This window comes from Meriones unguiculatus, chromosome 10, assembly GCF_030254825.1.
Source record: "Meriones unguiculatus strain TT.TT164.6M chromosome 10, Bangor_MerUng_6.1, whole genome shotgun sequence".
Lineage (NCBI taxonomy): Eukaryota > Metazoa > Chordata > Mammalia > Rodentia > Muridae > Meriones > Meriones unguiculatus.
The window spans coordinates 92234589-92250050 of NC_083358.1; positions in this window are offsets into that span (position 1 = coordinate 92234589).

Genomic DNA, 15462 nt, shown 5'->3' on the forward strand with positions numbered 1-15462 from the left:
TATTCCATTGTGTAGATGTACCACAATTTCTGTATCCATTCTTCGGTTGAGGGGCATCTGGGTTGTTTCCAGGTTCTGGCTATTACGAATAAAGCTGCTACACACATGGTTGAGCAAATGTCCTTATTGTGTACTTGAGCCTCTTTTGGATAAATGCCTAGGAGTGGTATGGCTGGATCTTGAGGAAATGCTATTCCTAGTTGTCTGAGAAAGCGTCAGATTGATTTCCAGAGTGGCTGTACAAGTATACATTCCTACCAGCAGTGGAAGAGGGATCCCCTTTCCCCACAACCTCTCCAGCATGTGTTGTCACTTGAGTTTTTCATCTTGGCCATTCTGATGGGTGTAAGGTGGAATCTTAGGGTCGTTTTGATTTGCATTTCCCTGATGGCTAAGGAGGTTGAGCATTTCTTTAAGTGCTTCTCTGCCATTCGATATTCCTCTGTCGAGAATTCTGTTTAGCTCTGTTCCCCATTTTTTAATTGGATTACTTGGTTTGTTGCTTTTCAGCTTTTTAGTTCTTTATACATACTGGATATTAGCCCTCTTTCAGATAGAGGGTTGGTGAAGATCCTTTCCCAATCTGTAGGCATTTTCTTTGTTTTGATGATGGTTTCCTTTGCTTTACAGAAGCTTTTCAGTTTCATGAGGTCCCATTTATTGATTGTTGCTCTTAGAGCCTGTGCTGTTGGTGTTCTGTTCAGGAAATTGTCTCCTGGGCCAGTGAAGTCACAGCTCTTCCCCACTTTTTCTTCTAACAGATTTAGTGTGTTTGGTTTTACGTTGAGGTCTTTGATCCACTTGGATTTTATTTTTGTTCAGGGTGATAAACATAGATCTATTTGCATTTTTCTACAGGTAGATATCCAGTTAGACCAGCACCATTTGTTGAAGATCGTGTCTTTTTTCCACTGTATGGTATTGTCTTCTTTGTCAAAAAAACAAGTATCCATAGGTGTGTGCATTTATTTCTGGGTCTTCTATTCAGTTCTGTTGATTGACCATTCTTTTTCTATGCCAGTACCATGCAGTTTTTATTACTGTTGTTCTATAGTACAGCTTATGATATGAGATGGGGATACCTCCAGAAGATCTTTTATTGTTTTAGCAATTCTGGGTTTCTTGTTATTCCATATGAAGTTGAGAATTTTTCTTTCAAGCTCTGTATAGAATTGTGTTGGCGGGGTATGATGATCTATCCTCATTTAGAAAGACAAATGGGATATGCATTGACCGTATGACAGGAGTCTACCGCAGAAAGCATCTGAAAGACTCTACCTAGCAGTGCTCCAAAGTAGATACTAAGACTCATAACCAAACCTTTGGCAGAGTGCAGGGAATCATATGAAAGAAGGGGAGTTTGATGTGGAAAGGATAGGAGCTCCACAAGGACCAAACATATCTGGGCACAGGGTCTTTTCTGAGATGGACACTCAACCAAAGACCATGAGAGTAGAAATCCGAGAACCTCTGCTCGGATGTGACCCGTGATAGCTCATAATTAATTGGTTTCCCATAGTAAGGGGAACAAGGACTATTTCTAACAGAAACTCAATGACTGGCTCTTTGACCTCCCCACCCCCCAAGGGAGGAGCAGTACTGTTAGACCACAGAGGAGGACTTTGCAGCCAGTCCTGAAAATACCTGACAAAAGGGAGTCATATGAAAGGGCAGGAGGTCCTCCCCTATCAGTGGACTTGGAAAGGGGCAGGGAGGAGATGAGGGAGGGAGGGTGGGATTGGGAAGGGAATGAGGGATACAGCTGGGATACAGAATTAACAAAATGTAACTAATGAGAAAAATAAAATTAAAAAAATTGTGTTGGTAATTTGATGGGAATTGCATTGAATCTGTAGACTGCTTTTGGTAAGATGGCCATTTTTACTATGTTAATCCTGCCAAGCCATGAGCATGGGAGATCTTTCCATCTTCTGATATCTTCTTCTAATTGTTTCTTCAGAGACTTGAAAATTTTTTCATACAAGTCTTTGACTTGCTTGGTTAGGGTTACACCACGGTACTTTATGTCATTTGTGGTTATTGTGAAGGGTGCTGTTTCCCTAATTTCTTTCTCAGCTCTTTTGTCTTTTGTATACAGGAAGGCTTCTGATTTTTTTAATTTTTTATCCAGCCACTTTGCTGAAGTGTTTATCAGCTGTAAGAGTTCCCTGGTAGAATTTTTAGAGTCACTCAAGTATACTATCATATCATCTGCAACCAGTGATACTTTGACTTCTTCCTTTCCAATTTGTATCCCCTTGATCTCCTTCAACTGTCTTATTGTACACCTTTCTGTACACCTATCATCCTAGTACTCTGGGAGACAGAGGCAGAGGAATCTCTCTAAGTTCAAGGCCAGGCTTGTCTACAAAAAGAGTCCAGGACAGCCAAGACTACACAGACTAACACTGTCTTGGAAAAAAGCCAAAGCAAAAAGAAAGAAGAGGAGGAGGAGGAAGAGGAAGAGGAGGAGGAGGAGAAGGAGGAGGAGGAGAAATTATTACAAGTAACATAATATTGAAAAGCTCTCATATCATAGTAAAATTATTTCAAGATTATTGTACATAATTTGGGTCATTTTAACAAGTCAGTTATAAAAAATCTGTTTATTAAATAGGGAAATAAGAACACTTACAGAGACCCTAAATCAAATGGACCTAAGAGATGTCTACAGATCTTTTCATCCAAACTCAAGAGTATACCTTCTTTTCAGCACCGCATGGAACCTTCTCCAAAATAGACCATATAGTTGGTCATAAAGCAAACCTCAACATATACAAAAAGATTGAAATAATCCCTTGTGTTCTATCTGACCACCATGGACTAAAGCTGGACATCAACAACAACAGAAATAACAACCTACACGCACATGGAAACTGAACAACTTGTTACTCAATGACAGCTGGGCTAAGGAAGAAATAAAGAAAGAAATTAAAGACTTCCTAGAATTCAATGAAAATGAAGGCACAACATACCCAAATTTATGGGACACATTGAAACCAGTGTTCAGGGGAAAATTTATAGCACTAAGTGCCTGCAAGAAGAAATTCGTAACATCACACACAAACAACTTAATGGCCCAACTGAAAACCCTAGAAAAAAAAGAAGCAGATACATCCAAGAGGAGCAGACTGCTGAAAATAATCAAACTCAGGGCTGAAATCAATCAATTAGAAACAAAACTATTCAAAGAACCAATGAAACAAAAAGCTGGTTCTTTGAGAAAATCAACAAGAAAGACAAACCCTTAGCCAGGCTAACTAAAAGGCAGAGAGAATCTATCCAAATCAACAAAATCAGAGACGAAAAGGGTGATATAACTACAGACACTGAGGAAATTCAAACAATCATTAGGTCATACTACAAAAGCCTATATGCCACAAAATTTGAAAACCTAAATTAAATGGTCAATTTTCTTGATAGATTCCATCTTCCAACATTAAGTCAAGATCAGGTAGAAAGACTGAATAGCCCTATATCCCCCAAGTAAATTGAAGCAGTCATTAACAGTCTCCCCTCCAAAAAAAGCCCTGGGCCAGATGGTTTCAGCTTGGAAGTCTACCAGACCTTCAAAGAAGTGCTAACACCAATTCTCCTCAAACTATTCCACAAAATAGAAACAGAAGGTACATTACCAAACTCATTCTATGAAGCGACAGTCACCCTGATACCTACACCACACAAAGACCGAACAAAAAAAGAGAACTTCAGACCTATCTCTCTTATGAACATTGATGCAAAAATACTCAATAAAATACTTGCAAACCGAATCCAAGAACATATCAAAGATATCATCTACCACGAGCAAGTAGGCTTCATCCCAGGCATGCAAGGGTGGTTCAACATACGGAAATCCATCAATGTAATCCACTACATAAACAAACTGAAGGAGAAAAACCACATGATCATCTCCTTACACGCTGATAAAGCATTTGACAAAGTCCAACACCCATTCATGTTTAAAGTCTTGGAGAGATCAGGGATACAAGGCACATATCTAAAGATAGTAAAGGCAATATACAGCAAGCCTATAGCCAACATCAAACTCAATGGAGAGAAACTTAAATCAATCCCACTGAAATCAGGGACAAGACAAGGCTGCCCACTCTCTCCATACTTCTTCAACATAGTACTTGAAGTCCTAGCTAGAGCAATAAGACAACTAAAGGAGATCAAGGGGATACAAATCGGAAAGGAAGAGGTCAAAGTGTCAGTATTCGCAGATGATAAGATAGTATATATGAGCGAACCCAAAAATTCAACCAGAGAATTCCTCCAGCTGATAAACACCTTAGGCAAAGTGGCAGTATACAAAATCAACTCAAAAAAATAAGAAGCCGATTAATGTCGGGGGGGGGGGGGTGGCAAGATGGCGGCGCCCGGAGGACTCTCATTCTGAGCAGCAGCACAGCAGGATCAGCAATCAGAACTCTCGGCCATAAAACACAGTCATTGTGTTTCCCAGATGAGAGGATACCCCACAGTGGGGGATTCAATCAGCTTTTAACTTACCCGGCTAAACCACGGAAGAGATCCCAGTTCCGCCAGACACTTGGCTGCCGGCCACCAGCCCCAGCCCCAGCCCAGAGCCACAAGCCAGTGTCTCTGTTCAAGGTCCCAGACTGAACCTTGTGCACCACACTATCAGAGACTGGAATTTTCAGTCGAGAGATAACCCCAGGGCACAGGAAACGATTGGCACCGGCCTTAGGTCACCCAGACATCCTCGGGAACCCCAGGAGCCAGCCCGGAGCCAGAGCCCAGGACCCAGGTTCCTGCACAGAGCCCTGCCGGCCTGCGCGCCTGATTCGCCGCCGGAGATAGAAATGGCGGGTCTGATCTCAGAGCACTCAGCTCACCCCCAACCTGAAAAGGTCCCCGGAAAATTACCCAGCTTAGGGAGCCACTCAGGCTCCCAAAAGCCGCAAAGGCAGACACAGGCAGTTTCTGCGCACCAGACAGCTGGCAGAGACTGAGCCGCCATCACACAGCTGTGCTCCAGGCACAGGAAAATTTCTGTGGCCAGCCAGCTGGCAGACACTGAGCAGTGTGCATCAGGGCAAAAAAAGACACTAGGAGTCCGTGTCTCCAGAGAATCCACGGGGAAGGAAGGAAACTGTACTGATCTAAATCACCCAATCCTTCCCTAGAAAAAGTCTAGCAGTCTAGTGGGGCCGAGGCGCCAGCACTCAGCTGTGCTCCAGACACAGGCACAAACAGTTGAGGCGCGCCTGATGTCCAACTGGGTCACAGCAGCTGATCATTAAATTTACAACAAGAAACCCAGAAACAGGGCAGCTGCCCTCAGGACTTCCCTGGGTGAGAGGAGAACCCTCTCGACTAACAAAGACCACAGTTACCACTCAGGTCTATATCCCTGAGGTGAGCAACTCCTGAAAAAACACCAGCCATCCAGGGACTATACCCAAAAAGCTGAGAAGACATCCACCACCACAGGATCCCCAGGAACCACCAGAAAATAACCCCAAACTCCTAAGATAACACAATGGGTAGAGGCCAGCGTAAAAGCTCAAGCAACAAAAGACAGAGCAATATGGCATCTCCAGAACCCAGTTACCCAGGGGCAAGTAGCCCTGGACACCCCACCATAACTGAAATCCAAGAAGATGACCTAACAAGTATGCTCATGAAGATGATAACAGAGGAAACAAATAAGATTCGTAAAGACATAGAGGAAGATAAACTCAAACAGAATATTGCCATCCGTAAAGAAATAGAGGAAGCTGCAGCCAAACAGTTTATGGCCTTTAGAAAGGAAATGCTTAAAACACTGAATGAAATGATAGAAACAGAGTTGAAGGAACTAAAAGAAAAACAGGAAAGTACAATCAGACAGGTGAAGGAAGTAAACAAAACAACTCAAGACCTGAAGATAGAATTGGAAAAATTAAAGAAAACACAAATGGAAGAAATAATGGAAAGGAAGAATCTAGGGAAGAAAACAGGAACTACAGAGGTAAGCATAACCAACAGATTACAAGAGATGGAAGAAAGAATCTCAGGTGTAGAAGATACAATGGAAGAAATCGATGTATCTGTCAAAGAAAATGTTAAATCCGAAAAATTCCTGACACAGACCGTCCAAGAAATGCAAGACAATATGAAAAGACAAAACCTAAGAATAATAGGTATAGAGGAAAAAGAAGAATCCCTTCTCCAAGGCCCAGAAAATATTTTCAACAAATCATTGAAGAAAATTTCCCCAAGCTAAAGGAGAGGCCAATTAGAATACATGAGGCCTACAGAACACCCAACAAATTTGACCAGAAAAGAAAATCCTCCCGCCATATAATAATCAAAACAGTAAGTATACAGAACAAAGAAAAAATACTAAAAGCTGCAAGGGAAAAAGGCCAAGTAACATATAATGGCAAACCCATTAGAATCACACCTGACTTTTCAACAGAGACTATGAAAGCCAGAAGGGCCTGGACGGATATCATGCAGACCCTAAGAGAACACAGATGTCAGCCCAGGCTACTATACCCCGCAAAACTCTCAGTCCTCATAGATGGAGAAAAAAAGATATTCAATGACAAAAACAAATTTCAACAATACCTACAAACAAATCCAGCATTACGGAAGACACTGGAAGGGAAAATACAACCCAAGAAAGCTAGCTACATTCAAGAAAACACAGGAAATAAATAACCTCACTTCAGTAAAACAAAAAGCAAACAAGCACACAACCTGATGACCACAGCCAACATCAAAATCAAGAGATCTAACAGCCACTGGTCATTAATCTCTCTCAACATTAATGGACTCAACTCTCCAATAAAAAGACACAGATTAACAAAATGGATACGTAAACAAAACCCAGCAATCTGTTGCATACAAGAAACACACCTAAGACACAAAGATAGACATTACCTGAGGGTAAAGGGTTGGAAGACGACTTTCCAAGCAAACAGACCCAAGAAGCAAGCAGGAGTAGCCATTCTAATATCTGATAAAATAGATTTTCAACCAAAATTAATCAAAAGAGATGGGGAAGGACACTGCATACTCATCAAGGGAAAATTCCACCAGGAAGACATCACAATCCTGAACATCTATGCCCCAAATACAAGGGCACCCACATTTGTGAAAGAAACATTGATAAAATTTAAAGCACATATAGATCCACACACATTAATAGTGGGAGACTTCAACACCCCACTCTCAACAAAGGACAGGTCAACAAAACAGAAAGTAAACAAAGAAACAATGTCTCTGACAGAGGTCATGAATCAAATGGACCTAATAGACATTTACAGAACTTTACACCCAAACACAAAAGAATTTACCTTCTTCTCAGCACCTCATGGAACCTTCCCTTCTCCAAAATAGACCATATAGTGGGTCACAAAGCAAGCCTCAACAGATACAAGAAGATTGAAATAATCCCATGTATCTTGTCTGATCACCATGGAATAAAGCTGGACCTCAACAATAACAGAAATAACAAAAAGCCTACACACACATGGAAACTGAACAACTTGTTACTAAATGACAGCTGGGTCAGGGAAGAAATAAAGAAAGAAATTAAAGTCTTTCTAGAAATCAATGAAAATGAAGACACAACATACCCGAACCTGTGGGACACAATGAAAGCAGTGCTAAGAGGAAAGTTCATAGCACTAAGTGCCTTCAAGAAGAAATTCGAGACAGCTCATTCAAGCACCCTAATGGCTCACTTAAAAACCCTAGAAAAAGAAGAAGCAGACACACCAAGAAGGAGTAGACTGGAAATAATCAAAATCAGGGTTGAAATCAATCAATTGGAAACAAATAAAACAATTCAAAGAATCAATGAAACCAAGAGCTGGTTCTTTGAGAAAATCAACAAGATCGACAAACCCTTAGCCAGGCTAACTAAAAGGCAGAGAGACACCACCCAAATCAACAAAATCAGAAATGAAAAGGTGGATATAACTACAGACACTGAGGAAATCCAAACAATCATTGGGACTTACTTCAAAAGTCTATATGCCATAAAATTTGAAAATCTAAATGAAATGGACAATTTTCTTGATCGATTTGACTTACCAAAGCTGAACCACGACCAGGTAAATCAACTAAATAGACCTATATCCCCGAAAGAAATAGAAGCGGTCATCAAAAGTCTCCCAACCAAAAAAAGCCCAGGACCAGATGGCTTCAGTGCAGAATTCTACCAGACCTTCAAAGAAGAGCTAACACCAATTCTCTTCAAACTATTCCACAAAATAGAAACAGAAGGAATATTACCAAATTCATTCTATGAAGCCACAGTCACCTTGGTACCTAAACCTCACAAAGACTCAACAAAGAAAGAGAATTTCCGGCCAATCTCCCTTATGAACATTGATGCAAAAAAACTTAATAAAATACTTGCAAACCGAATCCAAGAACACATCAAAGATATTATCCACTATGACCAAGTAGGCTTCATCCCAGGTATGCAGGGGTGGTTCAATATACGGAAATCCATCAATGTGATCCACCATATTAACAAACTGAAAGAAAAAAACCACATGATAATCTCCCTGGATGCTGAAAAAGCCTTTGGCAAAATCCAACATCCATTCATGTTCAAAGTATTGGAGAGATCAGGGATACAAGGCACATATCTAAACATAGTAAAGGCGATATACAGCAAGCCTATAGCCAACATCAAACTGAATGGAGAGAAACTTAAACCAATCCCCCTGAAATCAGGGACAAGACAAGGCTGCCCACTCTCTCCATATCTCTTCAACATAGTGTTGGCAGTCTTGCTAGAGCAATAAGACAGTTGAAGGAGATCAAGGGGATACAAATTGGAAAGGAAGAAGTCAAATTATCACTATTTGCAGATGATATGATAGTATACGTGAGTGACCCCAAAAACTCTAGCAGGGAACTCCTACAGCTGATAAACACCTTCAGCAAAGTGGCCGGATACAAAATTAACTCAAAAAAATCAGTAGCCCTCCTGTATACAAAAGACAAAAGGGCTGAGAAAGAAATTAGGGAAACAACACCCTTCACAATAGCCACAAATGACATAAGGTACCTCGGAGTAACCCTAACCAAGGAAGTCAAAGACTTGTATGAAAAAAATTTCAAATCTCTGAAGAAAGAATTAGAAGAAGATATGAGAAGATGGAAAGATCTCCCATGCTCATGGCTTGGTAGGATTAACATAGTAAAAATGGCCATCTTACCAAAAGCAATCTACAGATTCAATGCAATGCCCATCAAATTACCAACACAATTCTTTACAGACCTGGAAAGGAAAATTCTCAACTTCATCTGGAAAAACAAGAAACCCAGAATTGCTAAAACAATCCTCTACAATAAAAGATCTTCTGGAGGTATCTCTATCCCTGATCTTAAGTTGTACTATAGAGCAACAGTTTTAAAAACTGCATGGTACTGGCATAGAAACAGAATGGTGGATCAATGGAACTGAACAGAGGACCCAGAAATAAACCCACACACTTATGGACACCTGATCTTTGACAAAGACGCCAAGACCATACAATGGAAAAAAGATAGCATCTTCAAAAAATGGTGCTGGTCTAACTGGATGTCTACATGTAGAAAAATGAAAATAGATCGATACTTGTCACCCTGCACAAAACTGAAGTCCAAGTGGATCAAAGACCTCAACATAAAACCAGACACATTAAATCGGCTTGAAAAAAAAGTGGGAAATACCCTAGAACTCATTGGTACAGGGGAAAACTTCCTGAACAGAACACCAACAGCACAGGCTCTAAGAGCAACAACCAATAAATGGGACCTCATGAAACTGAAAAGCTTCTGTAAAGCAAAGGACACCGTCATCAAAGCAAAGCGACCACCTACAGATTGGGAAAGAATCTTCACCAACCCTTTATCTGACAGAGGACTCATATCCAGTATATATAAAGAACTAAAGAAGCTGAAAAGCAGCAAACCAAGTAATCCACTTAAAAAATGGGGAACAGAGCTAAACAGAGAATTCTCTGTAGAGGAATACCGAATGGCAGAGAAGCACTTAAAGAAATGCTCAACCTCACTAGCCATTAGGGAAATGCAAATCAAAACAACCCTGAGATTTCACCTTACACCCATGAGAATGGCCAAGATCAAAAACTCAAGTGACAACACATGCTGGAGAGGTTGTGGAGAAAGGGGAACCCTTCTCCACTGCTGGTGGGAATGTAAACTTGTACAACCACTCTGGAAATCAATCTGGCACATTCTCAGACAACTAGGAATAGTGCTTCCTCAAGATCCAGCCATACCACTAGTGGGCATATATCCAAAAGAGGCGCAAGTACACAAAAAGGACATTTGCTCAACCATGTTTGTAGCAGCTTTATTTGTAATAGCCAGAAGCTGGAAACAACCCAGATGCCCCTCAACTGAAGAATGGATGCAGAAATTGTGGTACATCTACACAATGGAATATTACTCAGCAATGAAAAATAAGGAAATCATGAAATTTGCAGGTAAATGGTGGGATCTGGAAAGGATCATCCTGAGTGAGTTGTCCCAGAAGCAAAAAGACACACATGGTATATACTCACTCATATAGACATACAACATAGGACAAACCCACTAAAACCTGTGCATCTAAAGAAACTAAGCAAGAGAGAGGACCCTAACTAAAACGTCCAATCCCCATCCAGAAAGGCAAAGAGGATGGACATCAGAAGAAGAAGAAAACAGGAAACAACCTAGGAACCTACCACAGAGGGCCTCTGAAAGCCTCTGCCCTTCAGACTATCAAAGCAGATGCTGAGTCGGATGGGCAACTGTTGGGCAGGTGAACGGAATTTTAGGTAAGAACTGGGAAATAGTAAGAGCTGGAGAGGACAGGGTCTCCACAAGGAGAGCAACAGAACAAGAAAATTTGAACATAGGGAACTTCCCAGAGACTCATACTCCAACCAAGGACTATTCATGGAGATAACCTAGAACCTGTGCACAGATGTAGCACAGGGCAGTTCAGAGTCCAATTGGGTTACATAGTAATGTGAAGAGGGACTGCCTCTGACATAATCTGATTGGCCTGCTCTTTGATCACCTCGCTCTGGGGGGGGGAGCAGCCTTACCAGGCCACAGTAGAGGACAATACAGCCACTTTTGATGTGAACTGACAGACTAAGATCAGAAAGGAGAGGAGAACCTCCCCTATTAGTGGACTTGGGGAGTGGCATGCAAGCAGAGGGAGGAGGGAGGGTGGGATTGGGAGGAGAGGAGGGAGGGGCTTATGGGGGGATGCAGAATGAATAAAGTGTAATTGATGAAAAATTTAAGGAAAAAAGGGAAAAAATAATTTAAGGACCTTAAATGACTTTCAAAATTGGAGGAAAACATGGAGTTAGTCAATTGGCATGGAGCACGTCTCGACCCTGGGGGCAATGGTCTCCTGAACCTACTCAGACCTCGGACACCACCACTGCTAGTTCTAGAACTGACGCAGGATGTTCCAACGAGGGGTTAAGGCTTCTCATAATATTTCCTGTAAGCCCGCAACTGTTTGTCTATATCCCCCATTTTTATTCATTATTAGCCAGATAGAGCCAAGTAATTGTGGTAATGATACTTGCTTTTTTGCCCAATGCTGGAATGCTAGTAAATTTAGATATGCCCTGGTTATTCACATGCCTCACTGGGTGCCTGTGCCCATTGATGCCCCTCACGCTATGACTCTCTTCAGACAGAAAAGGGATCTTGGAACTACAGCCACCATTGTTACTACCATCTCATTGATGGCTGTTGGAGCTACCACCAAGGCATTAGCCATGAGTCATACTGGGCAGACTGCTCAGACCCTGAATAATCATTTAGCCAATGTAGCTCATGCCTTAGTTGTACATAAAGGAATTAATGCTCAACTAAAAGGAAGCTTGATGGTGTTCAATCAGAGGATTGACCTCGTGCAGGAGCAAATTGATACCCTATGGCAAATCGCTCAACCTGGCTGTCAATGAAAGTATGCTGGACGTTGTGTCACTAGCATACAACATGAGAATTTTTCCTGTGCTGCAAATCTATCTAAACAATTGTCGAGCTATATTTTAGGTAATTGGACTGGAGAATTAGATACTACGATGGAGCAGCTGAGAGTGGCCATTGTCACAGTAAATTCTACCGGAGTGGACGCAGGACTAGCCACAGGATTATCAACATGGATTGCTGCAGCCATGAATCATCTGAAGGAATGGGCGGGCATGGGAGCTTTAGTAGGCCTTCTGGTGTTGGTCTCCTTGGTTTGCCTGTGGTGTATATGCAAGATTAGAGTCTCACAACAGTGTGATGCAGCCATGATCATTCAGGCCTTTACAGCCATTTAAGCAGGACATTCTCCCCAAGCATGGTTGGATACCATAAAAAGCTAAAATGATACGCTCAGGATGCAAGGCTAAGCACTGCACTCAGGGTCAGCCGCTTTGGACCCGGAGAAGAGCATGTCTGATTGCATGCGGGTTGATGCCCCAGGTCCCGCCTCTGAGAAAAAGGTATCGGACTTGTCTGATGCTCTTTGGGTGGATGACACCTAAATGAACATCTGTACAAAGTCCCAATTTATTTCTAATATCAGAGATCAGACCTCTACTCTTGCCTGATGCGTCTAAAACAAAAAGGGGGAACTGTAGAGAGCTGCGGAATGCTATGCCTTAAAGATGGAGCTGGTTTCCGCCTTCCACCTTCCCGATGGTGAGTGCTCTCTGTCAAGAACAACTCCACATTTGGCTAAGGCCAAGGATCTGGCTTGCTTCCATGTATGTGGACCTATCTGCATTGCCCCCGTGGCACGCCTGGGTTGGCTACCCAGAGGCTATTTAAGCTGTGGGCTGGCTTTCCCCGGGGTCCGAGGATTGTTCAATGTTCCTGAATAAACTGCATTGAAAAAAAAAATAGCTTATGTGATTTTTTTTTGTTAGGTGTATCTGATTGCAACAAATACACTGAGTTTAGCCCTTCTTCTAAACATCCCATTCTCTAACTTGAAACTTGAGTGATTTGCAAATAAGAGAACCTCTACTGTCAGCAAAATTAAACTTTAAAATATCATTTGTAGATTGACATTCGCCATAAGGTAAAATACCAAATATCTTAATAAAACTACGAAGCCTGTATCTGAAATCTCTCCCTTCAAATCCTTCCTCCATTGTCATGTCACACAAACTTTGAGTTACTTATACTTTACCAGTCCCTATCACTGCCTCATGTTCAACATGCAGTATATTTTGTGCTGTATACTTGGAAGTTTTTGTCTCTCTTCTCTTAGTTACCTCTTATTTTTCATGTAGATTATATTTGGTGGTTAATTCTTTATATATTTACCCAGGGTTATTTTAGGACTATGTTTGATGTCTCAACTATCTGTAACTTCCTTCTTATTCTTTTTCATAACTCTTTGAAAAATAACCTCTTTTGCTCTCTTTCAGTTGAGTTGAATCTCTACAATCTCTTGCAGTGATGAGGTAAAATAATAGAGAGAAACATTATAAGAGGTTAGCTTTGGGTATGGTACTCACACATGACAGGCACATACATACATATGGGTTGGAGATGTGTTTACAGAATGGGCATTCTTCTCTCATGTTTTCTCTTCTTTTTCTCAGCAAGTTAAAAACTGAGTAGCTCTAGTCTTTCATGTCATAAACTCCTGGGGAAAAAAATCACAGTAGCAACCAATCACAGTTTCAGGAATTTTTTTAATTTTATTTTATTAATTACAATTTTTTCATTTTGTATCCCCCCACAAGCCCCTCCCTCCTCCCCTCCCGATCCTACCCTTCCTCCATTTTCTGCATGCATGCCACTCCCCAAGTCCACTGATAGGGGAGGTTCTCCCTCCTCTCCTTTCTGATCTTAGTCTATCAGTTCACATCAGAAGTGGCTGCATTGTCCTCTACTGTGGCCTGGTAAGGCTGCTCCCTCCTCAGGGAGAGGTGATCAAAGAGCAGGCCAATCAGGTTATGTCAGAGGCAGTCCCTCTTCCCATTACTATGTAACCCACTTGGACACTGAACTGCCATGGGCTACATCTGTGCAGGGGTTCTGGGTTATCTCCATGAATAGTCCTTGGTTGGAGTATGAGTCTCTGGGAAGTTCCCTGTGTTCAAATTTTCTGGTTCTGTTGCTCTCCTTGTGGAGACCCTGTCCTCTCCAGCTCTTACTATTTCCCAGTTCTTACATAAAATTCCATTCACTCTGCCCAACAGTTGAACATAAGGCTCAGCATCTGCTTTGAAACTCTGTAGGGCAGAGGCTTTCAGAGGCCCTCTGTGGTAGGTTCCTAGTTTGTTTCCTGTTTTCTTCTTCTGGCTTTCAGAACTGAAGAATGGATGCAGAAACTGTGGTACATCTATACAATGGAGTATTACTCAGCAATGAAAAATAAGGAAATCATGAAATTTGCAGGTAAATGGTGGGACCTGGAAAGGATCATCATGAGAGAGTTGTCCCAGAAGCAAAAAGACACGCACTCATATAGACATACAAAATAGGACAAACCCACTAAAATCTGTGCATCTAAAGAAACTAAGCAAGAGAGAGGACCCTAACTAAAAAGGTCAATCCCCATCCTGAAAGGAAAAGAGGATGGACATCAGAAGAAGAAGAAAACAGGAAACAACCTAAGAACCATCTACACAGTTTCAGGAATTTTAAATCACAACTGTAGTTGATTATTGGTGAGCTATGTCCCTAATTAATAAAAAGATTTTTTTTTAATTTTATTTTTTTCTTTTTTTTTTACTTTTTTGTTTTTATTTATTTATTTTTTTAATCAGTTACATTTTATTAACTCTGTATCCCAGCCGTGTCCCGATTCCTCATTCCCTCCCAGTCCCTCCCTCCCTCCCTCATCTCCACCGTGCCCCTTTCCAAGTCCACTGATGGGGGGGATCTCCTCCCCATTCATCTGATCCTGTTTTATCAGATATCTTCAGGACTGGCTGCAAAGCCCTCCTCTGTGGCCTAACAGGACTGCTCCTCCCTTCGGGGGTGAGGAGGCCAAAGAGCCAGTCATTGAATTCCTGTTAGAAATAGTCCTTGTTCCTCTCACTTTGGGAAACCAATTGGTTACTGAGCTACCACAGGCTACATCTGAGCGGAGGTTCTAGGTTATATCCATACATGGTCCTTGGTTGAATGTCAGTCTCAGAAGAGACCCTGTGCCCAGATATATTTGGTCCTTGTGGAACTCTTATCCTTTCCCCATCAGACTAACTCCCCTTCTTTCTTATGATTCCCTGTACTCTGCCAAAGGTTTGGTCATAAGTCTTTGCTTTGAAAACACTACTAGTTAGAGTCTTTCAGATGCGCTCAGTAGACTCCTGTCTATTCAATGCACATCCCATCTGTCTTTCTAAACGAGGATTGATCATCTTACCCCATGTACGCTCTCTTGATTATCTTTTTTAGGTGTATAGATTTCATTATGTTTATCATATCTTATAAGTCTACATAAGTGAGTATATACCATGT